Here is a 26,087-nt window from a genome sequence, read left to right as displayed (position 1 = left end):
TAAAATCCTCCATAATGCTCTGAGACCAGTGGATCCTCTTTTGTCTTCAAACATTTTAAGTTACATAGAAGTGGTGTACATCATCTGAAAGCTGGTAACCTGAAGCTTAATTTGAGATGCAGCTCAGCACTGCGTGTCAAGTTGTTCTAGTCATTTATCAGAAATAAACATGAATTCATTAACCAATTGAAATAAATTGTGAGAGTGCTCACTTATGTCTCATAAGTTGTCGCAGCAATTTTTGGGTTGATACCATTGTTACACAAATTTGGTGCTAAATTTAACCTTTTCTTACCACTCAAGAATCAATAAAAATTATCAATATTCCTTCCAGAATACCACATTAAGACACCAAAACCTTAAGGGAACACCATAGAAAAAGCCAAGCTGTCATTTGGTATCAAAAACTTTTGACATTTGGAAATTTCTGCAAGGATTGCATTTTTCTGTTCTGAAAATTGCTCAGAAATGTGCTTATTGACAGTTTACCTAGGAAAGCCATCCATCCTCTGAATGCTCTAGGTCTGTAGTTTGTGGTTGTAAAGTTTCATGAGGCTGTGATTATCCTAGAGATCACCACAGGTCATTTTATAAAGTGAGGTCAAGTTTCAAAATGGTCTCACTACAATGAAATGGGGACTAACATCATCACACATGAATACTATTGGATCCACAAGAGTTGCAGTTTTATAGTGATGCCCAATATATCCAATTCCAAGACTGTTTAGGGACCCCGGTATGCAGAAATATCCAATTATCCAAAAATACACCATTTTAGAATAGACGAAAATAACACATTTATACTGCATTCAAAAATGTTTTTTGTCCAAAACTGCATGTGATTATCATAAAGTGGGCATGTCTGTAAAGGGGAGACTTGTGGGTACCCATAGAACCCATTTTCATTCACATATCTTGAGGTCAGAGGTCATGGGACCCCTTTGAAAATGGCCATGTCAGTTTTTCCTTGCCAAAATGTAGCCTCCTTCCTGACAAGGTGCATGACATAGAGGGCAAGTTCCAATGGATTCCTTAGGTTTTCTAGTTTCATATGATACCAGTAGCTTCACTCAGATATACGTGCCGATCACTCTAGCTTCATAACTGAACCTGCTACAGCCTCTGAAACACAGTAAAATGCGTTGGGATTACGCTCAATCCCACAGGTCTCAGGGGGTTAAGTAAATAATAGAACTAATGAAAGAAATGGATAAAAGTAAACATATCAGACTGCTGTAAAAAAGTATGCAAATTTTTTATTTTTTTCTATTTCAAGAGCTTTACATCCTAAAAGGTTATAGATGCGTGTTTTAAGCTGGCAAAGAAATTCCAATAGGACAACACATGTCCATGCTAACGCAGTTTAACCAGGCCAGTTTAGCCCAAAGTGAGACAAGCTTCTTCTCTATATGATATTTCTAATGTATTACAATATGTATTGTGCTCGGAGATCTAAAATGAGAGCAATCATAGCAGCAGATGTATGAAAACCACAATTTCAAACTACTGATAGCCGCTTAAAAAGTTAGCCTTTTCCTCAATTATGTGTTTTCTCCCTCGTGTCAGCTCTGACAGCGTGGTGTGTTTTATTTGGTAATGGGAACACAAATGGAAATCCTGCCCGCTGCAGCTGAGCTGAAATAGGAGGCGATACTTGACACACCCTCGACCCTCAATCTCTCTCTCCTGTCGGTGATGAGATACACTCGCACAGATTGACGCTCAATCCACACATAGGGAAATGTGCAAATCCAATGTATGGATACCACGTTAGGTCGTGTCACTTCTGAGTAGTGTTTTCCATTTCTCCACTGCGGGTAGAAGTGTCTATAAACTGCATCTCCACCTGATGCTTCATGTTCTTGCTGTCGTCAGCTTGCGGTCGGACATCTCTGGTTAAAATATCGCCGGCCGAATACCTCTTCGATTTGTTTAAGCTCGTTTGTTTGACTCAGAGAGATACACGACTGCATCCTGATGAGACGGTGTGTTTGTCTCTTAAAATAGGACTGATGGTTTTGTGTGTGTGTGTGTGTGTGTGTGTGTGTGTGAGAGAGACATTTTAAGTGATTTATTTAAATGGTGAGGCGTCATTTTTTATAGAGTTGTTCTAATACCAATACCAGTATCGGAAAAGCGTTCGATACCGCCCAAAATTCGGGATAGGGTATCGGCACGTACGCCAGACTATGCACCGATCCGATACCATGATTTATTGACCCAGAACATTTTTTTGAACCGGAAAGCAATTCTTCTTCACCGCTCCAAAACAGTAACCTTCACTGTGCTGTCCCCCTGGATGTATCATGGATGCCACTGGCAACTACTGTTTTAGAGCAGCCAAGAAGAACTGTATGCAGGTAGTTTGTTTGCTAGTTTGAGTGTAACAGTTGTCAGAGCGACGAAAATGTCAGCCATCTGGCAATATTTCACAGTGAAAAATCCAACAATTAAAACCGTTGATATGTACAGTATGTAAGGCTTCCGTTTCGACGGGTGGCACTAGTGTTGCCAATTTCAATACCAGCAATCTTATAAAACATTTGAAGATGCATCACGTGAAAAAAAGCACAGCGACTTCACCAAGACAAAGGGGGAAAAAATACATACATGGTCAATAGTAAACAGCTGTTAAATAAAAATAATAATAATAATAATAATAATAATAACAATATATATTTTTTTAATCACGCTGGTATTGGATCGGTACTCTGTATAGGCCAAAACCGCAAGTTTAGGTATCAGAACTGGTATCGCGAAGGAAAAAATAGTATTGGAATATCTCTAATATTTGACTATAAACAATAACAAACTATTTGGTTGTAATAATCCACTTTAATTCTAAAATGACACAACTAATCAATGTGGATGATTCTGCTTTCAGTTTTTTTTCATCAATACGGGAGCTGGCATTTATTTTTTGAAACTCCTGCCTTGTGTGTTACCTTACATAAAGCTGATTCTTTTCTATTGTTAAATGCCCGCTGAAGTTTTATGTGTTTTCTGGCAAGAAAACCCCCTTGTGATTTCTCACTTGACCCACATACTTAACGAAACATTCTCCTAAGCACCAAATAACAGCGCTGCGTAGCACGGCTCATAAACATCAATCTCTTTTCATGCTTCTCCTTAATACCCGACAGTACTTTGCCACAGTGCATTAGCCAAACTATTCAAATAAGACACAAAAAAGGGCTACTGGAAAATATGCAAAGTCTACATTAAATAATAATGGCTTAGCAGTGAACGTCTTTAGTCCGGTTGGAGGTAATGAGGGGCAGAGAGGTGTGGGTTTTATCCCCTTGGCATTTGCGATTCAAGGTGAACCACTAATGGTTAAGTAAACCAGTAATCCTTCCTCTGCAGAATAATTACACACTCCCATCTCCTTCATTACCTATACTCTGTTCCACTTCACACCTCGGGAGCCACGCTGTTAGAGATGACTCGGTGAGCCTGCGCGCAAACACACACAGCTTTTTGCACACAGACACACCAACCGGCGGCAAATTAGTGTTAAAAAACGATGACTAAATTGGTTATCTTGAACAGATCTCAGTGAATTATGTTCCCATTGCGCTGGCTAACCAAAGTCTCTCGAACGCAATCATATTACATGTTTTATGTGATATGAAGAGTCAAGCTGGCCCTCTACAATCCTCACTGTCTTCATCAGATACCATAATTCCGCTCGCAAATGAGGATCGTGTAACCAATAAGCATTCAGTCAGTCCGGAATACAACACGGCATCAGCATCAATCAGCTTACATGATAAACATCTAGCATTCTATAATGGGACAATGGGGCTGGTTATAACTCTGTTGTGTTTAATCACAACATGATATTGTGCCGGTGGCCTCGGCGAGGACTCATTGCCCTCTCCTATCGGCTTCATCCTCTGGCGGAGGCCAAGGCTCCATCAGTCTTAACTGTGCCGGATGGTTATATGGTGGGATGGATGCGAATACGCAGGACTGCTATTACCTCGCTATCACTTTGGACCCATCTGTCGTGCTGCTGGATGACACCGGCTCAGACCGGATGAGGAGAAAAGTGATACAATGAGGATGGAGGCGGCAGAGAGATTCTGCAAACACACTGTCTATCAAGTTACTGTATAATGAGTCGTACATGTGTGTGATAAGAGTGGAAAAAAAAATCGATTCACCTAATTATTGCGATTTTACAATTTTGAAATTGATTATTTAATGCCAGAATCAATATAATTACTTCATTTGAGTCTATACGGAGGTAGAAGGAAGTTTTATTGTTGTAGTCTGGGTAACGTGATGTCATAGCCGTGTCGTATGGGAGATGGAGAGCTAGCGATGGACTTGGCGAAGTTAAAGGAAGTATGCACGTGTGACTATGTCCAATAAATCCTAATATCGTATTGCATTTCTTGTAGAATTGCAATACTTAAAAATTGCAATACGTATTAAATCGGCACCCAAGTATCGTGATAGTATGGAGTCGGGAGACAGGTGAATCGTCCCAGCCCTAGTACGTGGTGCTCAGTCAAAAAACAGAGAAAGAACAGAGAGCGGGACTATGAGGTAAAAAAAAATCACCGATTCACACAGAAAAAAAAAAAGCACACACATATAGACATGTTGTGGATTGATTTCGTCACACGGGCTGGTGGGACGCAGTGCTGTTGCCTACAGCTAACTCCTATATCTTTCTCAAACACCAAGGGAAATCAGTGGGGGGTGGCAGATCTGTGGATACCACCAGGGAACTGCCACAGTGTGAAAAGCCAAGATGAAGCAAGAGAACATAGACAAGATTTTTTTTTTTTTTTTTTTTTTAAAGGGTAAATGTGATGCTAGTATGTGTCTACTATGTGTGTGCGCACACTGTATCCGCATGAGTGTGAGTGATTGGAATTTCATTTTAAATTATTCAACATTCACGATGGATGTTCCAAAACCTGAAATGGGATTTATATTAATCAGACTCAAGTGAGTGAGAAAGAGTACGAGCTGACCCTTTCTATTCTCAGGTGTGAATGAGATCAAAGGGAGTTCAAAGATGAATCATCTCATCCAATACCAATACTGTGGAGATCGCACATGACGATGAATCACGATCACGTATTCATAAGAAGCAGAAAGCGTTGGTGCCAGGGATGGCGAGAGAGACAGAAAGTTGAAAAACAAAAGAATAGTAAAAGGAAACCATTCCACCACTGAACATTTTGGTAACCTGCAACTGATTTCCAGCACTTTTCTTAAAGTCCCTTAACTGTCGCATTATATCTGTCCATATTTACTTTGTTGTCATGATGAGGTTAATGAAATTGTCACGGGAAGATCGATGGATCATTAACAAATAAGACTTACAGCTCCAGTGACCAAAATCAGGCAGGTAACAGAAATAAATCCAAAACAAAACAGAAGGCTGAGTCACTGGATGACAAACTGACAGTGAAACAGGGAAACACTAAATACACAAGGAGAGGATGATTAGACATAGGTGGAACAAATCAACGCGGGGCTGACAATCACAAAGGCAGGGAAACACCAAGTTCCTCTTTAGACAAATCAGAACTAATATAGGCCAGTAAAAAGATATAATACAAGATTAAGTCTTAACAAAAAGTCAGAGGCCTCTGGGCACTGAGCCAGATGGTGACAGAAATGAAAGAAATGTGACAAAAAGCATGTGTTTGAGATAAGACAATTTGTGTTTTAGGGTATCTATTAGGTCTCTCAATGATTAAAATATTTAATCGTGATTAATCGCACGATTTTCCATACTTAATCATAATTAATCACAACTTAATCACACCTTTTTTATCTGTTCAAAATGTACCTTAAAGGGAGGTTTGTTAAGTATTTAATACTCTTATCAACATGGGAGTGGGCAAATATGCTTGCTTTATGCAAATGTATGCATATATTCATTATTGGAATTCAATTAACAACACAAAACAATGACAAATATTGTCCAGAAACCCTCACAGGTACTGCGTTTAGTAATAAAAAATATGCTCAAATCATAACATGGCAAACTGCAGCCCAACAGGCAACAACAGCTGTCAGTGTGTCAGTGTGCTGACTTGACTATGAATTGCCCCAAATTGCATTTGATTATCATAAAGTGGGCATGTCTGTAAAGGGGAGACTCGTGGGTACCCATAGAACCCATTTTCATTCACATATGTTGAGGTCAGAGGTCAAGGGATCCCTTTGAAAATGGCTATGACAGTTTTTCTTTACCAAAAGTTAGCGTAACCTTGGAGCGTTATTTAGCCTCCATCACCACAAGCTAGTATGACATGGTTGGTACCAATGGATTCCTAAGGTTTTTGTAGTTTTATATGATGTGTTCAGTGTCTTCAATCTAGCTTTAAAGCTGAGCCCGCTACAACCTAAAAATCACAAGTTGCGTTAATGCATTAAAGAAATTAGTGGCGTTAATACAAATTTGCGTTAATGCGACAGGCCTGGTATTTATGTTTTGAAGGCAGCACAAAAAACGACAGTAGGATTTCTTTTTACAAATAGCCCCTCAGCTGAACACTGAAGGACAGGGAAATTGTGTCCTGAATGTAAGTGAACATTGTAATAATGTCAGGAACATTGCAGTAACCTCAATGTTCTCAATGTGCTTTCTGTTACAAGTGATAGGTATATGAACACATTTTCAGCCCAAGTCTGAACAGCTTTGGTTATGTCTGATGATGGATGTCTGTATTTGTGTTTTTGCCCTTGCTTTTCTCACTGGTGGATGACTGGTGATGTCATGTATTTTCGTGCACCAATCAGAGTTTAGCAAAATCTGTTGCGTTGTGTGGATGTTTGCTTGTGTTGCCAGCACCATCTCGACCAGTCCTGCTGAAACAGATCAGCTGCATCATTATTAATATTACCGGTAACTAACTACATTTATTACTTTAACTTTGATTTTTGCTTATTTAGTAATGAAGAATATTATAGAGAAACACTTTTGAATCTAAAACCAAGTTTCCAGTGGCTTTGAAATATGTATACGAGTCATTTTACTGGAGCTCTCAGTTCTGCAGCACACTCAGACTAGCAATGCAAAAAACTTTTTTTGATGTTTTACATGACCTGGCTTTTCCCCTCAGCAGCCTTCTGCTTCTACTGGTATTTAATAAGGGGCATAAGAGTAACACCTTTCAAAAACTTCTGCAGCCTGATGCAGTGGTTCCCAACACAAGGGTCACGACACCACAGCAGGGTTGCATGATAAATCTAAGGGGTCACAAGATGATTGATAAGCTAGGAAATAGGAAATAAAAGCACATTTCTGCTACGGAAAAAGTATTTCTTTTCTTTTTCCCTTATTGAATGACAAATACAGACTACCTGCTGGCGTGGAGAGTTATTTCCTCTCACGCAGGCACAAGACGTACGTGCTAACTGGCCGTCAGCTGTAGTCCTTGCAGCGTGTTCAAGTGCAACTTGTCGGCCAAGACGACGGCGACGTTAGGTCGACGCAACAGTTGGCCTTCATCGCCGCTAGTTCTTTGACGGTTTGGTGTTTCTAGGCCTTAACGGCTGCAACAGAAAGGCAGTCGGGGCAGAAGTCTCCTGCAGGATCAGACCCCCGGTGCTGGGGTTTGCGCTGGCTGAATTTGTGTTACTCTGTTAACCGAAGGTCTGTGTCTTCTCCTCCTTGCGAAGGAGTCTTCTGGTGGCGAGGAGGACGACATGAAAATATGAGTTGTACTATTGTTTCTGCAATTTTGGATATAGTCCAATAAACAAACTATCAAAATGTACATGGACCATACAGCCCCTGGTTACTGGCACAGTAAACACAATATAGGCCGATGCCACATCTTAAGGTTATAAGATAGCAGTGCTACTTTGTCCGGTTCTCAGAGTTTCAACAGTTTGGTCGGATTTTGCATATTCTTGCCCCACTGTCAGTTAGTAGTTGCCTTTTTCTTTTTCTTTTTTTATTGAAATGCTGCCCCCTATTTCTTCGAAACAGGTGGTTAGATCTTACACATCGTCCCTTTAACATAAACAGGGACAGACATTTTCATAAAAGAGAATAACTAAACGATGTTACATCAGACAAACAAAAGAAGCTTCAATGCACTTTTCATCACAATGCATTGTGATTTTCATTCTTTGCACAGCGTCTAAAATGAGTCTCCTACTCAACTGTAAATACATGCAGTCATGTCTATTAAGTACTAAGGTGTATATGGGTGATGCAGCTTTCAGCAGCTGGGCTACCTATGGGACTGAATGCTGCATTGTACTCGACCTGTCTCCGCTGTTTTTCCTGCCTATTGTTACCACTAAAGCACTCTTCAGTGTTTGGAGGCCCAGCTGTCTGTTTGCCTTTTGTTAAACTTGTCATTTCAAAGAGATGATTCAAAAGATCTGATTTTCTTTAGATCAAATCGCATCATGCTCACACGAGGAAATGGCTGTTGTGTGTAATCTGCAATAGCACTCTTCAAATCTTTTTATTTTTTCCAGACTTTCTCTACTTGTACGGTGAATGTGTGACAGACTGGTATATTGGTATGTAGGTCTGCTCCGCACTTCCCTTATAACCTGTTCTTTACCTGTCTGAACACATTCAATTTCTCCAGCACATTAAACTGATTTGTATACCATCATCTCTTAAGGCACTATCAGCATATACATGGCTATTTGCCAGCTTATTAATTCCATTGGACTGAACCCCCCGAACCCTCCTGGTTACCTATCTGTCTGGAACGGTGCCATCTGCTCTATCCTACATAACTGTATACCAAAAGCATCTCCAGAGGGTCTCCTGTCGAGGCTGTGCACTTAGTAAACACTGTGGCTCATTCTTGAGTGCCAAAAGGAAGATTTTTGCAATATGAAAAAAAAAGGAACAGAAAAATAAAAGACAAATGATAACTGTGTTTAGTTGTAGGATAAACTGCACTTATAAAAATTAAGCATATGTTCTCAAAGTAAAACCAAGTTTTACACCAGTTTTAAATGGCCATTAAGTGGCTTCATATTAGAACTAAAAATGAGCACAAAACTGCTTGTTCATCATTTTAACAAATTGGAAAATATATAAATTAACAAAAACTGCTATCATTACTTTAACTATATGACTTGTTTTCTACAACAACCACTGAAGTAATGATAATGAGATTATGATGAAGGAAATAATTAATCTACTAGATGATCTATAACTCACAAGAAATTCATTCCAACACTACCATGACATGGAAAACAATGAGAAATGTTAACTGACTAATGGTTGACTGTGGTTTTTAAACTTTTGGAGAAGAGTAATGTTATGTGCATGAGAAATTAATCCACACTGATCTGTTTTGACATTGACAGTGGGGCAAAGTCTGCGTGGGAAAGGAAAATTATGAAAAATTGCTTGTTTTTGGCACAATTTTTATTATACTCTAAAATAACACCTAACTTCAGAAACGTCCGTCTACAGAAGTGCCTTTCCTGCGGTGCATTAAAACCTTTTTTTCTCTGTTAAAATGAAGATAAATTGATACTTTGACTTTATTTTTGCCATAAAAGCATGACCTTACATCAGAGGCTTTGACCGCCTCATGGTGACTCATGGTTAAAAAAAAGAATAAAAAGCATGTGTGTCCTGACGGATTGCTAGCAAACTGAAAAGTAGGAGATCCATGAGTAAACCTTCCCTTTGGCTCTACGGGTTCAAGTTCAACACAATAAATTACTGACAATATAATGTCTGTAAAACAACTGCTCGAATAAACCTTTACATCAAAACTGTTCACCAAAAAGTCATTCTTTACCGACTTTTACACCCCTGGAATGGCATGCCAGTGCATTGTGGTTCATTTTCAGCACATCGTGTACATCTTTTCTCATTGTGCCCAGATCGATCTACAACTTGATTGTAATTTGTGATATTTTTCATTTGCAACACAAAAATGAATCTATATTTACAGCTCGGGGGGGGGAGGGGTGAAGCGACCGTTGTTTAGAATAAAAGTTTTCCCATTCAGCTATATAACTTCTCTAAATAAATTAATTTAGATGCAATAACTGTGACGGCTGAAGCCACAGTTGCGGAGAACTTTTGTCGAGCTCCGCTGCACGGAAACTAAATTTGAGATAATGAGCCCCGAGCTGACAGTCAAGTGAATGAAGAGAAAACAGTCCAGCTGCCCTGTAAGGCCTCCTCCAACAATGCCGTTTCTCCATTCTATCTTCTCAGCCACGGTGTGCTCAGGCCACAGCTGGACCATTGGCAAAAGCTAGATAATAAACAATTTATGCTGGATACAGCCCAATGTAATCCACAAAGAAAGAAAAACAAAATACAGACATTCAGCATCTTTTGAGAGAAAAACAGAGTATGGATCGAAGGGTAACATAAAATATCTATGACTATTCTGAGGCTATGTGATGAATAGAGAAATACAGACAGTTGTGCTAGTGGTTGTGCTTATGCACAGTTTACAGACTTTGATTGACAGACGGACAGTTATTGATTCCATCACAGCGCACCGACGACGCATTTGCTAATGAGAATATAAATAACGTAAATGCTAATGAACAGAAGAACCCGGAAAACAACTCCTTCAACTAAACAATAATAATCAAAGCTGGGTAATGAAATCACATCTTAACTTGATAATTGAAAAAGTAATGAATTGTATTAAGTCATTTGAAAGGGAAAAATTGATTGGGAGTGGAGCATTCATAAGAGGGGAGTCAGAATGAATAAACACTTGGGATATACAGTTTATACTAGGCGAGTATGCTTGTATTTTAAGGATGAATACACTTATAATGTTCATATGTGGTCTATCTGTCTATCCATCCATCACCCATACATCCATCTATCTATCTAAACACCAGATCTATTTTTCCCATCAGAATGAAATATGATGTACCGCAATGGAACACTTCTAATGGTTCAAATCAAGAGGCCTTGACAGAGCCAAGTCAAAATTACACCCTAAAACTGGCTCCAACTCGTTCTATTCGGTCAGTTGTTTTTCAGCCATAAGTGATCTCTATATTAGAAGAAATGATTTAAATACAATATATATAATGATATAATCAGTATAATACATACATTCAATCCAATCATCAGTCCATTCATTCTGATTTGGTTGGATTTCACACTTCAAAACTTATTACAGGTATTGCAGTTTTTCTCAATTGCTTTGACCCATTTGTTGAGTGAAAGAGTCTTAACTTGTACCTTAAAGTGCACCTGTTTCATGGCGCATAACAACTCTATAGCATGTCTGCAAAAGGTAGTAACTCACCAAAACTATATCATTCATGCTTCAAAAGCTAGTTATTGTGTCAGTAAGTTGGTCGCAAAGTCATCGTGTGAGCTGGTCAAAATGTTAAGATGTTTTTTTCAACATGGCAGTTAACCCTAGAAATATTTCTTATGTTGAAAGCTCTTGAAGTTGACACTGTGCTATACAATAATGTCAGTTCCGTCTAGCTGAAGGCTCTTATGTATCACACTGAGCTTTTTAGATTCCCATTTCAACAGTAGGTCAAAGTTTACTGGGTAAAGTGAATACTGTACAATACTGTAGTATTTGTATGTTTACAGCATTTTTCGTAGCAATGTGTTGCATGTACTGTAAATTCACCTTTGATCTTTCATATAGTCATATACAGTGAGCAGAAAATGAAAAAAAAACTGCAGTAGTTCAGTTAAAAAACAACATATTGTACGTAACACCATGTCATGGATATGTATGGAATACATGCATGTCTGACAGATTTTGATAATTGAAAGGATCATTTTGCATGTGACGGCTCAAACGATGTAATAGTGTTTAGAAGTTGTGAAGAGGATGACAATTTAACTGAGAATAAACTCATCAGTTTTCATCAGCAAGCCATGTGCAAGTGGTTGTTGTGCAAATTGTAGACAATTGTACAAACGACCTACGACATTGAAAAAGTGAATTAAAATAGTTCTGGCACATGTCGTTTGCTTATTGGCCTCCAGAACCGTTGAATGAACTGCCAACACATTTGCATTTTCTGTTTGGTGCTGGATTTTCACCTTGCCTCCAGTAATGCCTCCAGTAATTCCACTTCTACTGAGTTTTTAATCATTCATCCATCATTCATTAGTCCATTTATTCCTTTAGCCAGGTAAGCATTACGCAGTCAATGCTTTTGGGCAATTTAGTGTCAATCATACCACCTGAGCGGCAGATCTTTGTACTTTAAGAGGAAAACTGTGCAGGCACAGAAAAACAGAAGAACGTGCAAACCCTAATAACTGAGGCATCACGCTGTTTTTAATAAGAACATATTGTAAATATTATATTATAATACACCATTCAGAACTATTAGATTGGATGTAAAGCTTGGCTGTGTCCCTGTATTACTATTATCTTTAATTTGTTCTAGGCCTAGATTGTTTTTGGTATCAGGCACAAATAACATGTGCGCACATGCACATACTACACATCTATTTCATTTGGGATTTTAATCAGGGTTTTCCCCTTCGTAGCTGACTCTTCTGTATTTGCATATCTCTGTTCATCGCCTCCTCTCCCACTGGCATAATGAATGCTACAAGTCCCATTGTGGAGCCAAATGTCAGGCCTTGAGGCTGGAAGACAGTCCACGGAGCATAATGACCAGCTGAACCGCCTCCTCTTGTGACCCCGAGAGGAGCCGAGAGGAGGGGAGAGGAGAGAAAAGTCAACTTGATGTGAGGAGGAAAAGGATGGAATTAAGACAGGGACAGAACATTGAAATGGTGAGGCAGAAGTTAATAAAATAAATAGTGGGTGTCAAAATTAACGTGATAATAGTGCGTTAAGTACAAATTGTTTTCACGACATTAATTTCTTTAACACATAAACACAACTTGCGATTTTGAGGTTTTAGCGGGCTCAGTTATAAAATTAGAGTGAAGATACTGGTATTATATGAAACTAGAAAGGAATCAATTGGTACCAACCATGTCATACTAGCTTGTCGCCAAAGAGGCTAAATAACACTCCAAACTTATGGTACATTTTTAGCAAGGAAAAACTGACATGGCCATTTTCAAAGGGGTCCCTTGACCTCTGACCTCAAGATATGTGAATGAAAATGGGTTTTATGGGTACCTACGAGTCTCCTCTTTACAGACATGCCTACTTTATGATAATCACATGCAGTTTTGGACAAGTCATAGTCAAGTCAGCACACTGCCATATTGACAACTGCCATGTTATAATTTGAGCCTATTTTTTTGGCTAAATGCAGCTTGCTTTGCTTTTATGTGATTAACTATAGACAATCAAGCGCTTAATCACCATTACATATTTTAATCAATCGACAGCCCTAATGAAAAAGAAATAAACAGACAAACAACTGTTGTGTGTTGCAGCAAGGAGAGAAATGTATCAAAAGAAGCAAATTATGTAAAAATATTATGCAAAGCAAAGAAACAGGAGGGACTACTGTTCAAATAAGGTGTGTGGAGAACAGGGGAGGATCAAGAAACAAAAAAGATGGAGAGAGAGGAAGTGGGTGTTTGAAGGGTTAATGGAATGTGATATTTTCAGAATGTACCAAAGCTGTTGACTCAGCTGCACTCAGTGCACAGTTGCAACAGTAATCAGCAAACTCAATAACAACCTAGGGTGTATTGATTAAGGGAAAACTTCAGCAGCCACACCACATGATCCCATCATCATTAAAGAAAATCTAATTACCCTGTGGCTGTGATGCCACCAGACATGTCCAAATGTTTCACGCTTTCAATGTTGTGCCAAAGCGACCCCCCCCCCCCCCCCCCCCCCCACCCTCTCCCCACACACACACACACACACACACACACACACACACCCAAGATTATCATTTCAAAAAACAAGTCATTAATCTGGAGAGGCAGGGAAGTGACAGAATGTTGCTTTCGTTTTCTTAAGCTTAATTAATCATCTTGGTGTGTGCACAATTAGACAGCAGATCATGTCTGATCGTGCTCACGCTTATCCAGCTGAAGCTGCCATAGAGAAACGTTGGCTGGATCCACAAAGGCGATCTCCACCGAGACTGACAGAGACTCTGGAGGAGCAGAGGATATCACAGCCGGTTAGACTGTTAACAGGTCATTAAGTGGGCCTTATCAGTGGTTACAAATATCATAGATATTGGTCACAAGGGTCCTGATACACCCACTAGTAGGTTTTATCATCGATTCACATGGGCCATCACCGAAAGAAGGAATGAAAGAAGACGACAGCGAACTCAAGCGGCCATAGTAATTATGAGGAGCAAAAGCGGAAGTGAGGTGCTGTATTATAAACAGCGTGAAAGATCAGGAGCATTGGATGGGACACAAGACACAGTACTTTCACCCAGGAGCCCGGGGTTTACGTCCTAACACATAGTTGTCTTTGTGTTCACGACCTTAAGTTTCACTTTCACTTTTGAATGGAGATGTCAAAGTTAATGCGATAATAACATATTAACGCAAATTTGTTTCAATATTCCAGAGGTTGTAGCGGGATCAGTTAGAGTGAAGATACTGGCATCATATGAAACTAAAAAAACCTAAGGAATCCATTGGTAACAACCGTGTCATACTAGCTCGTCGCGAAGGAGGTTAAATAACGTTCCATACTTGCGGGAAAATTTTAGATAGATATGTGAATGTAAATGGGTTCTATGGGTACCCACAAGTCTTCCCTTTACAGACATGCCCACTTTATGATAATCACATGCAGTTTGGGGCAAGTCATAGTCAAGTCAGCACAATGACACACTGACAGCTGTTGTTGCCTGTTGGGCTGCAGTTTGCCATGTTGTGATTTGAGCATATTTGTTATGCTAAATGCAGTACCTGTGAGGGTTTCTGGACAATATTTATCATTGTTTTGTGTTGTTAATTGATTTACAATAATAAATGTATACATACATTTGCATAAGCAAGCATATTTGTCCACTCCCATGTTGATATGAGTGTTAAATACTTGAAAAATCTCCCTTTAAGGTACATTTTGAACAGATAAAAAACGTGTGATTCAATTCCCTAAACTTAACCAAGTGGTTTTGTTTGCCTAAACCTAAAGAAGTTGTAGTTGTGTTGCCTAAACCTAGACAAGCTGTTTTGTTTCTGTTCAAATGTAAAGGTTCATTCAGTTTTAAGTCTCAGAACGTGTTCTTTTTAAGCTTCGCTTTCACTTTTACAACGTAGTAGGCGTAGTAGGCCCCTAATGACCCACATCTATGGTGCTTATAATGACTGATAATGTACATTTAATGAGCTGACAACAGTCAAATCAGGTGCAGCCATAGCTCTACTGGGACAGGTGGGAAAAAATGACAGATGCCAACTTTATTGTCAGGAGGTGGGTGGATCGTAAGAGCTGGAAATAGAGTGGGCAGTCATATGAAAAACACAAATTATTTATCAATCAGTTGCAGTAATTTCTTACTCATTTTCCTTTTTTTAAAACTGCTTATCCAACCTTCACTCGCCGAGAAGCAGGATACATATTCACATTCACATTAGCGATTCCATAGTGCCTGACTAAAATAAGTATTTGATATATAATAATTATTATTTCTATCTATGCATTGCACCTCTGTCTGTTTCATTTGCCGTTTCACACTTGGCTTTGCGGGTTAGTTTCTGAGCCAAGGCTGAATAGTAAGGTGAGACTTCCATCTTAACTAGACTTAGGGATATGGACTGAAGGCTCAAGGCAACTCATTAAAATGCAAGACCCAGGGGAGCTATTTGAATGAGAGATCGCAACCTCTCACACAGGATTTTATGCAGGAAGTACGCCAACTATTAAGAGACAGATTACACAAAAGAGCCAGACAATGGTAGACGTGCAGAAAGTGAGGCATGATTTCATGGAGCTTAGCAAAATTCAATAAAGTAGATTATTTCATACAAAGCCATACCACTTGGATTGTATCTATTATATTTCCACATTTCCTTTGGTAATTTATCAGCTTAACATCTAAATAGCCACTCAGGCCTGGTTCATAATATGTAATTAAGTGGACCAATCATCAATTAGTATCCTTATTTTAAACCAAATACATATAGACGGTTGGCTTATTAACCCTCTGAGACCAACTATAAATCTTTTTTGTCTTTTTTTAGGAGGGGACAGGGGGTCTTTAGGGGGAGATAGCAGGTCAACAGTAGATGTCACATAGAAGTGGTGTACATGATCTGAAAACTGGGAACATGAAGATTAATTTGAGATGCAGCTCAGCACTGTGTGTCAAGTTGTTATTAATTAATTAATTAATTAATTAATTAATTAATTAATTAATTAAATAAATTGTGAAAGTGTATGAGGGCTAAGAACATTATGATACAATTATATGATGGCCATCCCCATGCTATATTATGTCTCATAAGTTGCTGCAGCAATTTTTGGGTTGAAACTATTTGTTGAACAGATTTTCTGCTACATTTAACTATTATTTACCACTTAAAAATTGATAAAATAAATGATCAAAATCCCTCCAAAATACCACATTAAGACACCATGACCTAAAGGAACGCCATAGCAAAGGTCATGCTGTGATTTGGAATCAAAAAGTTTTGAAACTTGGAGATTTCTGCAAGAATTGCTGTTTGCAGAAATAATAGAACACATTATTTTTAGAATGGGCGAAAATAACATTTATACTGCATTCAAAAAAGACATGTTTTTTGCCCCAAACTGCATGTGATTATCATAAAATGGCCATGCCTGTAAAGGGGAAACTTGTGGGTACCCATAGAACCCATTTTCATTCACATACCTTGAGGTCAGAGGTCAAGGGACCCCTTTGAAAATGGCCATGCCAGTTTTTCCGCACCAAAATTTAGCCCATCTTTAGAGCGTTATTTAGCCTCCTTCGGTACAAGCTAGCATGAGATGTCCCCGTGGGTCTCAAGGGTTTAAAGGAACAACCTGAAGAAATGAATGAAATAACATAAAGATGTTTCTATACAGGGCATGAGTGGTCACTGAATGGTTTGATGACTATGGGAATAATGTAGATAATACCGTATGCTATGGCATTCACGGCCTCCAGATTTCAACCGAACTTAACGCAAACATATGTTTTTGGAGGGACATGTTAGGCAGTGTTCTCCAGCACCATCATAACACACTAAATGAATGGTGTTAATCTTTCTAGTGAAGTTTTAGAAACTTTGTCAAGGAGCACTGCAGCTGTTCTGGAGGCTAAGACACTAAAAGCAGGTATTTTAACTTGTCACCCATCAGTACCAATTGTGCAGCGCTGCCAACTCCTGACATCAATGCCAGCATGTTGTGATGAAATTGTATTTCACAGGGAATAAATTCCTAGAAAGGAATAATCTGAGGAAATTTGCAAGAAAAAGAATATGTAAAGAGGTGCTAATTATAGGGAGGATGTTATCTTGTTAGTCAGATTGGTCAACCAGCTGTTCATAAATAAGTGAGATGATGTTGAGTCGTCTTATTCAAACAGATTCCTATGAGGGTTATCTGATCATGAAGCATTTTAGACAATTAAATCCAATTAAATGATCAAAGTACATAAAAACAACAGACAAAGAAGAGTTCACCATTCACTTGAAAGAGCTCTTGATATTTCAACCTGAGGAGACACATGCACTTTAAGTTTCCCTTTGAAGATATTCATTCGGAGGCTTGGCTCAATAAACAAACTGTATGCTGCATATTTCTGTTTTTATATCCAGCATGGCAATGTCTACAACAAACTGTTTTGAAGCACATTATGCATTCAAATTAGAGAGTGAGAATAAAAACTTCTTGAATATATTAAATAAGGTAATGGTTTAAGACTACATAGTAGATAAAATAAAAAACGTTTGTGTGCCTGTGTTTGGTAAATGGGTGAAATAAAAACCACCCACCTCTTTAGTTATTATTGTATTACATGGTTATACTGTAGGTTATAATTTGGATGTGGACTACTTGATTAGGATCTAAAATGAGGCTCAACATTACAGTAAATAGGGGATTTTTTCAAGTTTTCAAGTTCCAATTAGAGGTGTCTGCTATCTAACCTGACCCGACAGATGGTTTGTTACACAGACAGATGGTTTGTTACACAGCCGTCATTGGAAACGGTTTAGAAAAGGGCAGACACTTTAAAAAATTACTTGACAGGTGATTGGATGAAGCATCTGTCAATTAAACTCTCGCCGAAGCCAGTCGGGAGAAGACCGAAAACATATTTCCATCGAAAATCATTCCAATGAAGAAATACTCTCCAGTTCTGATATAACTGATGCTATCGCAGCATCAGTCACCTCATCACACACACACACACACACACCTAAACCACGCCCATAGCTGCCAGTAGCGCCTCACAGGATGCTGATTGGCCCTTGATCTGGCTTGCCAGACACAAACGCATTACTTCAAGTCTGACAAGATTGATTTTCGTGTGATATGTGATCTTGTGACATTGTGAGAATCCAGCTGCCGTGCAAGATAATCTGCTGTCTGGACTGTAGTTGAACTGAAGATAAATGGTAAGTAGTCTTGCATTTATATACCTTTCTAGTCTTACGACCACTCAAAGCACTTGTACACTACATGTCAGCATTCATACACATTCATATACTGATGGCAGAGGCTCCCATGTCTTGCTCAAGGACACTTCAACATGTGGACTGGAGGAGCTGGTGATCCACCCGCCGACCTTCCGCCCGGTGGATGACCTGCTCTACATCTGAGCCACAGCCCAAGTTACTTGAAACTTTTCTTGATTTGTCACAATTCACTAAGCTAATTCGAAGCATTTTTAAGGAAAAAAAGACAAACAGACATAAAGCACTGTAGCTTAGATTTTGTTCAGAGTGGCTATTGGCTATGTATATAAGACAGAGCTACCAATGAGCAACTGGTGACGTCCCTCACAAGCATAGTCATGCTAATTTGCATTGTAAGCGTGTGGGTATAAGAACAGGTGTTAGTCTGATTGAGTGCTGAGCTGCGAGTGCAGCAGCCGCTGGTCTGAAGCGATGAGAGGACGCTGCTGGCTCACAGCTTTCAGGGGATTTGTACTGGAACTGCAGGGAGAAGGAACATCTGCAGGACAGCTCACACTTCCCACGGTGACACCTCTGTGTCAAATACAAACACTAAAACATACAGACGCCTGCACACGTGCAGACAGGCGTGGAAAATCGTCACAGGTACAAAAATATACAATATACAGTCGCAATGTGGATCCCACAAAAGCACAACATGTGTCACTGGAGCTGCCAACTTCCACTTTTCATTTGCCCCTTTGTGTCCTGCTTTGCTCCCCTCAAACAGATAAAATGCAGTCAAGTTATGATGCTGAATGGGAAGATCGGTGCAGATCAGCTCCTATGCAAATGTAGGATTAACAATAATGTTCCATGCAGTCTCCAGGGATGATAACCCCTCTATATAATTCTCAAAACGGCCCCGTAACTCAGCTGGGAATGTGTGATCCACCAATCCATAATCTCTCTGCTCTGCAACCATTGAGGTTCCAGCTAATGACTCTACTCACTAAATCAAGACAAAAGATACTTCCCTTTTAAAAGGACACTTCAATTAATTACCCCCGGAAAATCCCTCTAATTCTGTAATTCTGTACCAGGGGCTCAGTGAATAAAACTGAAAACCTATTAGTGGCCATTCATCTGATCTCACCCAGGAAAAAGAGGCAATCAGTACTGAGCGGCTAGCTACTGTACAGCAGAGCAGAGGGACGAGGATGAGGGGATGCAGGACCTGTATTGAGTCATAGCACTGAGGCTACTAGAAAGGTCCAAGAGGCTTCTTGTTTGTTAAATTATAGGTTGCTCCAAGACTTCATGCAGCGGAACTCCCTTTGACATGCACTGACCGTTAGCCATGATTTGTTTTTCAAAGACAATGCTGAATCTGTACTGTACTGCCTGAATTGTCTGAAGAGTTGACACTGAGTTTAACTTATACCTAAAAATATCTGCTGAGATGCTGTAACTTCCCTTCCAGGTTAGAAGCAAGAGCTGAAAGTTTAAATGGTACATTGCATCGTCTGCATAATTATTTAGCAAACTCCCTAACATCCATATATTTTCAATATTTCCTGTAAAAGAAGACCCCTATCTTACACCCAGCACAAAGCGGTGTCATTCCTAGTTTCAGACCAACACAGTTGTCATTTTCATGCTCAGCACCCACGTTGTGTAAGTAGCAAATGAACTTGCGCCCATGTCCTTATTGGTTTTAAAATGCGGTGTGGTCAGGCGTATTGTTGGCACATTGCTAATCTTCAGGCAGCAGAAAGCGATTTATCCATTGACCAACAAAAACCTGGTCTAAAGTTTGACGCAGTATTTTCCTGGTATTTAAAGGGTGCATTATTCAGATAGTAAGATGTGTCTACATAGGCAGGTTCACAACACACGTACACTCTGCTTACACACACAGGGACACGCAGCAGCAGCTCTCCTCTTCCTCAGTTAAACACAGTGTCGGCACTGGAACAATGTTTTTATTTATGTTAAGGAAAAGACTAAATTCAGGCGGCAGGGGACAATTCAGAATATAATGGGATATAATGAAGTAAGGCTCTAGGCATTCTGTATTGATCAACCTGCAGCGCTCTCTCAGCGCTCCTCCAGTCACTAGCGTGACCGCTGTGACCAGAGAGATCACGGTGCACACACGCCTCTGAGTGTAGAAGTAGGCTATGTCAAAGTTTGCCGGCCCTTTCCCCCTAAACTGTGGCGTTTTGAAGCTGATGGATCTGTGCGTTACGCACCGCCTCTCCAGCTGTGCCCGGCTGCAAGCCTGTGTGTAATGCATCTCTGGAGGATTCCGCTCAGCCGGTCCGAGCCCATTGGAAAGCAATACAGTTTTCATTAATTATCAATACATGTTTATCATATTTAGCCTAGTGCTTATCATTTTTTAATGACTTTTGTTCCCCTGTGTCGCCTGCACCATTAAAGGGGTTGTTGATGGGACAGAGGATTGGGAGACAGCAGAGGCAGAGGATCTACCGGCCAAGCACCACATACTGTACATCTGCTTGCGCACTTTCACTTTGCGCACGAGCAGATCTGTTTCCTCAACAGAAAACCGCTCGCTTCTCTAATTTGCCGAATCTAAATCTAAATAGCAATGCGCCCGGTGCAGGCGCACCTGACTTTTAAAGGGAATGGGGGAGATGACACTCTGATTGGTTTAATTCCTGTTTCGCCCAAAAGACACCTATAATTAATCAAGAGACTAAATACAACACCTTTACCCCTTGCTCCTTACTTTGTGCCCAGATTATGTGCTTCTTAACGAGCAAAAGTGGAGTTGGTAGACGCCCTAAATGCACTTGTGCCATTCACTTTAGACCATGTGCTATAGATTGTTGAAATAGGGCCCTTAGAGTTGCTGGCGCTAGCAGCTCTTTCAGGCAAAGCAACACAGCGGTGTGTTCAGCTAAATGCTGACATCACCAATGCTAACATGATCGCAGTGACAATACTAACATGCTGGAGTTTGCCACGTTAGTTTAACATGTTACTCCAACAGTGAGAAAGAGGGTGAAAGAGAGAGCAGATTATGCATGGAGGGGCTAAAAGTATCCGTTGAACAACCACAATATATATAAGAGAGTTAGAGGGGTTGATAAGGCAACGAAGGTAAAGGAACCCAACAGCAGGGCAGTGTGATAATGCCACCACCAGGTCCAATAGATGATACACTGTATCATCTATTTACACTGTCCAAAGTGGAGAAAACAAGAGGAAGAAGCATGGATCTTATTGGTTTTCACCCCAAATGCCCTCCTTGCTCGGGGTAAAAATATCTGATGTGATCATAGAGTTGTGCTGAGATAGTTGTAATATACAGATAACTATTATGTATCTCGATGAAAACTTTACTTGAATCTTGCTGCCCTCGGGGATCTTAGCATTTATTCAAACTAAGTAATAACAATAGTTTTCCACAGCCAGCAAGGATTCATGAAAAAGAGCACAAACGTTCAAGGTCAGAAATAAGCAAACAAAAGAGAGATGCAACAAAACAATTACGGTACATAGACAAAACACAAGTAAAGGGATCAGCTTATTCTAATTACCAGTAAACTTTAAAAGAGTGTCACACGATGGATGACTTAGTGAGAGTAGGACAAAGTCATGAATTAAGTGGCTGTTTGAACAATATTTTGTTCTCCCATTTTGCTTGATTTATACCCCGTAGCAACGCAATCAACGACATCAAAACAATCAAAACTTGATGGAGCACTTTGTACGGAGTACATTACTCAGATTCACACTCTCTTCCGCGTGTTGTGTGTGTCCTTGGATCTATTTGTCGGCTTCATTCTTTCGAGTACTTAAACAAGCAGTTGCGGTTGCAGGCTAAAAGTAACAGATTGCTGGTGCTCCACTGCTATTTGTTTGTCCTTGTCTTCGAGGGTTATGATCATGACCATTCACAGCATTCACTGAAAGTGCTACAGTACAGGATGTTGGAGGACAGCGCTCTGACAGTGACTGGAGGATGATATAGAAGGCTATTAGACGTAAAATGCTTTTAAGACTCTTGTGTGAAACAGTGAGCATGCTTTGTAGAACCTGAAACAAAAGCTGTTGCGGGGACTAAATGTGAGATCAGAAAACACTTATATGTGTCATTCGTTTAAGTGTCTGACTTGGCGGCTAGCTATGTGAAGAGGCCATACTACGTTTGAACAGTTGCATCAGGTACTGTAGGTGATACAGTAGGTGCAATATGACACTATCTTAGCAGCAGAACACAAATTGGCCATTTAGAAAAAGTGCTGTTGGTAATATTGGCCATATGTCCAACACAGTCTAACAGCAGTTCGTGAAATAGTCACAAAATTTAAACTATTTAATTTGTGTATATAGACATGATTTTCCTTTTTTTTCCTGACGCTTAGCACGACTTTCAACAACGTATTTTTTGTGCGTTATCATAGAAATATCCAGCAACACATAACGCAGTTGTGAATTCCAGCTCCAGTCTTTTCAAAATGTAACTACTTAGTTAGAAAATATCAACTTGGTTAGGTTTAGGCAACAAAACTACTTATTTAGGTTTAGGAAAATATTGACATGGTTAGGTTTAGGCAACAAAATTAATCAGTTTAGGAAAAGATCGACTTGGTTAGGTTTAGGCAACACAACTACTTAGGTTTAGGAAAAGATTATGGTTTGGGTTTGAATAACACCGACAGTGGCGTAACTTACGGTAAGTATGGAAGTTAGATGACAAAAACTACTTAATTAGGTTTAGGAAAAGATAGTGGTTTGGGTTAAATAACTCTGTATTGCTGTTACTTAAGTACGGAAGTTACTTGACAAATAAATCAACTTGTGGTTTCACAGGGGACACAAACGCCGGTCTCCTGGGTGAAAGTCTGGTGTTTTTTGACCCAGCCATCCACCCCGACCTCCTCCCTGCGTGGCGTTTGCCATTCTCTATACTTCCAGCTTAACAATTACATGGATTACATACAAATTGATTTTGTGCTGAACATCACGAAAAAAAAACAAAATTTGTGTCTTTGTACACAAATCAATGCATTCAATTTCGTGACTATTTCACAAACTGCTGTGTAACTGGGCTGATATTTTATACCGTCCAGAGACTATTTTATAAAGTGCTGCAAAAATGGCCTATTTTGGTTGCCCCGGAAGTTAGCATGGGCCTGGTTCCCTCGACAAAAAGCCAATGGGATTTTTCCAGTATTTTTGGATATTTACAGAAAATGAGCTGCGGCAAACAAACGTTTACGACACTTACACGTTTTGTTCAGCAAGCTAATCTTCACATATGATCACTTCTATGATTTTTGAAGCATAAATGCAATAGCCATAAGTAAAAAGCTAGCATTAGGCTACAGACAAACTACACCATGGTCGCATGACTTCAACTTCACCAACACTAAGCTTCCAAATTCACACCTTTACCTCTTCTACAAAAGCCTTTCCTCTTAGCGTGACAACTAGTGTAAATCTAAAAGTTGGAAAGATGAGTTGGAATAGCTTGTAACTATAACGATTTAGAGATGTTTAAGGTCCCCGACAACCTCTGTAGTCTTATTTAGCCACTTGTTGGCAACCGCATTTTTGAAGACACGTAAAAGCTTCAAAATTCACGAGTTGGATATTTATTGACGTGTTTTATATCGTAGAAGAAAACATTAAAATCTCTTAAGCCTGTGTTAACCACAAACCTTATTTCAGGCATCTAACCAAAAACCCATTCAAAAAACCCGTTGACTTCCAGACCACAGAACCAGAAGTGCTAAAACGCTAACTCATTTCTGGGTTTTAGGACTCATTCCTGTAGCACTCTATAGAGACGACTGATTAGTCCGTTTTTGATTGCTCTGTTTTTTGGGTTGTTTTTTTTACCCTTTATTTATTCAGGGGGAGGTTCACTGAGAGCAATGAAGCACCTTGATTGAGATATGGAGAACGTTTAATAGAATTTGCAATTTCCATCTTTGATTTTTAACACTTAAATAACACTGCACTGATATAGACATGGCTATTGAGAAAAACGGAGAGCGACAAAGTGGAAAAGAGAGGAGAGTTAAATAACTTAAAGAGCAATACGGATATATGAAAGGGACAAACCAATTACATGAAACCGAAGAGGTTACAAGGTTGAATTCAATTTTTAAAAGCGTTTTTCTTTTGGGATATTGTTGTGAAAACATATGTTCAAAAAGATGACTGGAGGGCAGGAGTCGGGGCAGAAATCTTCCAGTCTGACCTTTTAACTTGTCTTAGATGTACCATATTGCTCTGATGGATGCTCTGATTTCTTCAAATGGAGGTTTTGCTCACGGCTATAGAGTGGTGTATTATATACAATGCTTTATTTATCCTCGTGCGTCACAAGAAAGACGCAATGAAAAGGATTCTTTGAAGTGCGTGGGACATGGTTGAATTAATTTCCATTAAGGAAAATAAATATTTAGAGCAAGGCTCTCAAACAACTTGGATTCCATCAACGATCAAAGAAGACAAATGAAGGTCTATAATCATCAAAACACTGACTGACAATACATCGTGTCGATACAGAGATGAATAGTACACATCTGTTTGAAAGTGGAACACGTGTTTTTATCATCAAACAGGAGCTCTAAGAATATTCTGTTCGTATTCTTAAAGATTTTTTTTTGATTTGATGGTAAAGTCAAGCCAATTTTATTTATCACAAATCACAAATTTGCCATCAAGGGGCTTTACAGTGTGAACAGCATTATCCCTCCAAGTTATGTAGCATTGCTCATGCTGCTGATCCCAGTGAGAATCAACATTCAGCACACACGCTTACCACATTGTACACCTCATTTCTCAAAGTATGCTATCTGCCCTGTGCAAGAAAGTGGAGAACTGAAATAAACATGTGGATGGTGAAAACAATTCAACTATCTAGCAGGCCAAAAACACCGGGATATGTTCTCCAGAGCTGGCAGATCAAACCAGGACCAAAGGGCAAGTGAATATAAGACTTACAAGTCAACACACGACACAATACAGGTCTCCACGGAGAGGTCTATGTTGCTCTGTTTATGCTGCAGGCAGTGGTTTATTAACATGTTAGCCTCAACAACTTGACCTGGTATAGTACATCCAGCCCAGTATCTCCAGGACACACTGGACATTCCACTTTTATAATTTCATGTGTTTCAGATTTTCTTGGGGCGATGTTTGTCATTTTATTTTTGCCAATTTGGTTCCTCCGAAGAACGAGAGCCGCTGCTCAGAAGAAGACAGTGGGGGGGAAACGGCGTACAGAGCCGGCATATTTTCACAACTAACTCTATTTTGACCAACCCAGCGTTGGTGATGTTGGAAAAGACTAATCAAGACGGTTTTGGTGAGTTTTATTTTAGTTCTGTTGAGTTTGAATCAAGTGTGTTTTACGAACAGCTCACACAAATACACGCAAATATATCAGCAATTTTAACATATCTAGTGGAACATCATTGTCTTTACTTTGCCTGAGGATTAATGATGACTTAATTGAGAGTGAAACCACAAAACAACACAGACCTAATTTTGTAGGTAGTCACTAGGAATTTACGACTGTCTGTAATTTTGATAGGAAATGTCAACATTGCTGACACAATACAGTATGTATTTT

The 26,087-nt window shown here is 39.5% G+C and overlaps 1 protein-coding gene across 1 annotated transcript in view; it reads right to left on the bottom strand.

The window, feature by feature from the left end:
* The window catches only part of cdh13 (cadherin 13, H-cadherin (heart)), a 431,422-nt gene that overhangs the window by 152,621 nt on the left and 252,714 nt on the right, over nt 1-26,087 (bottom strand). The window lies entirely within an intron of this gene.

The sequence above is a fragment of the Sebastes umbrosus genome, chromosome 4, assembly GCF_015220745.1.
Source record: "Sebastes umbrosus isolate fSebUmb1 chromosome 4, fSebUmb1.pri, whole genome shotgun sequence".
Taxonomy (NCBI): domain Eukaryota; kingdom Metazoa; phylum Chordata; class Actinopteri; order Perciformes; family Sebastidae; genus Sebastes; species Sebastes umbrosus.
The sequence above is the reverse complement of the archived record's forward strand: the minus strand, read 5'-3'. Positions and strand labels throughout refer to the sequence as shown.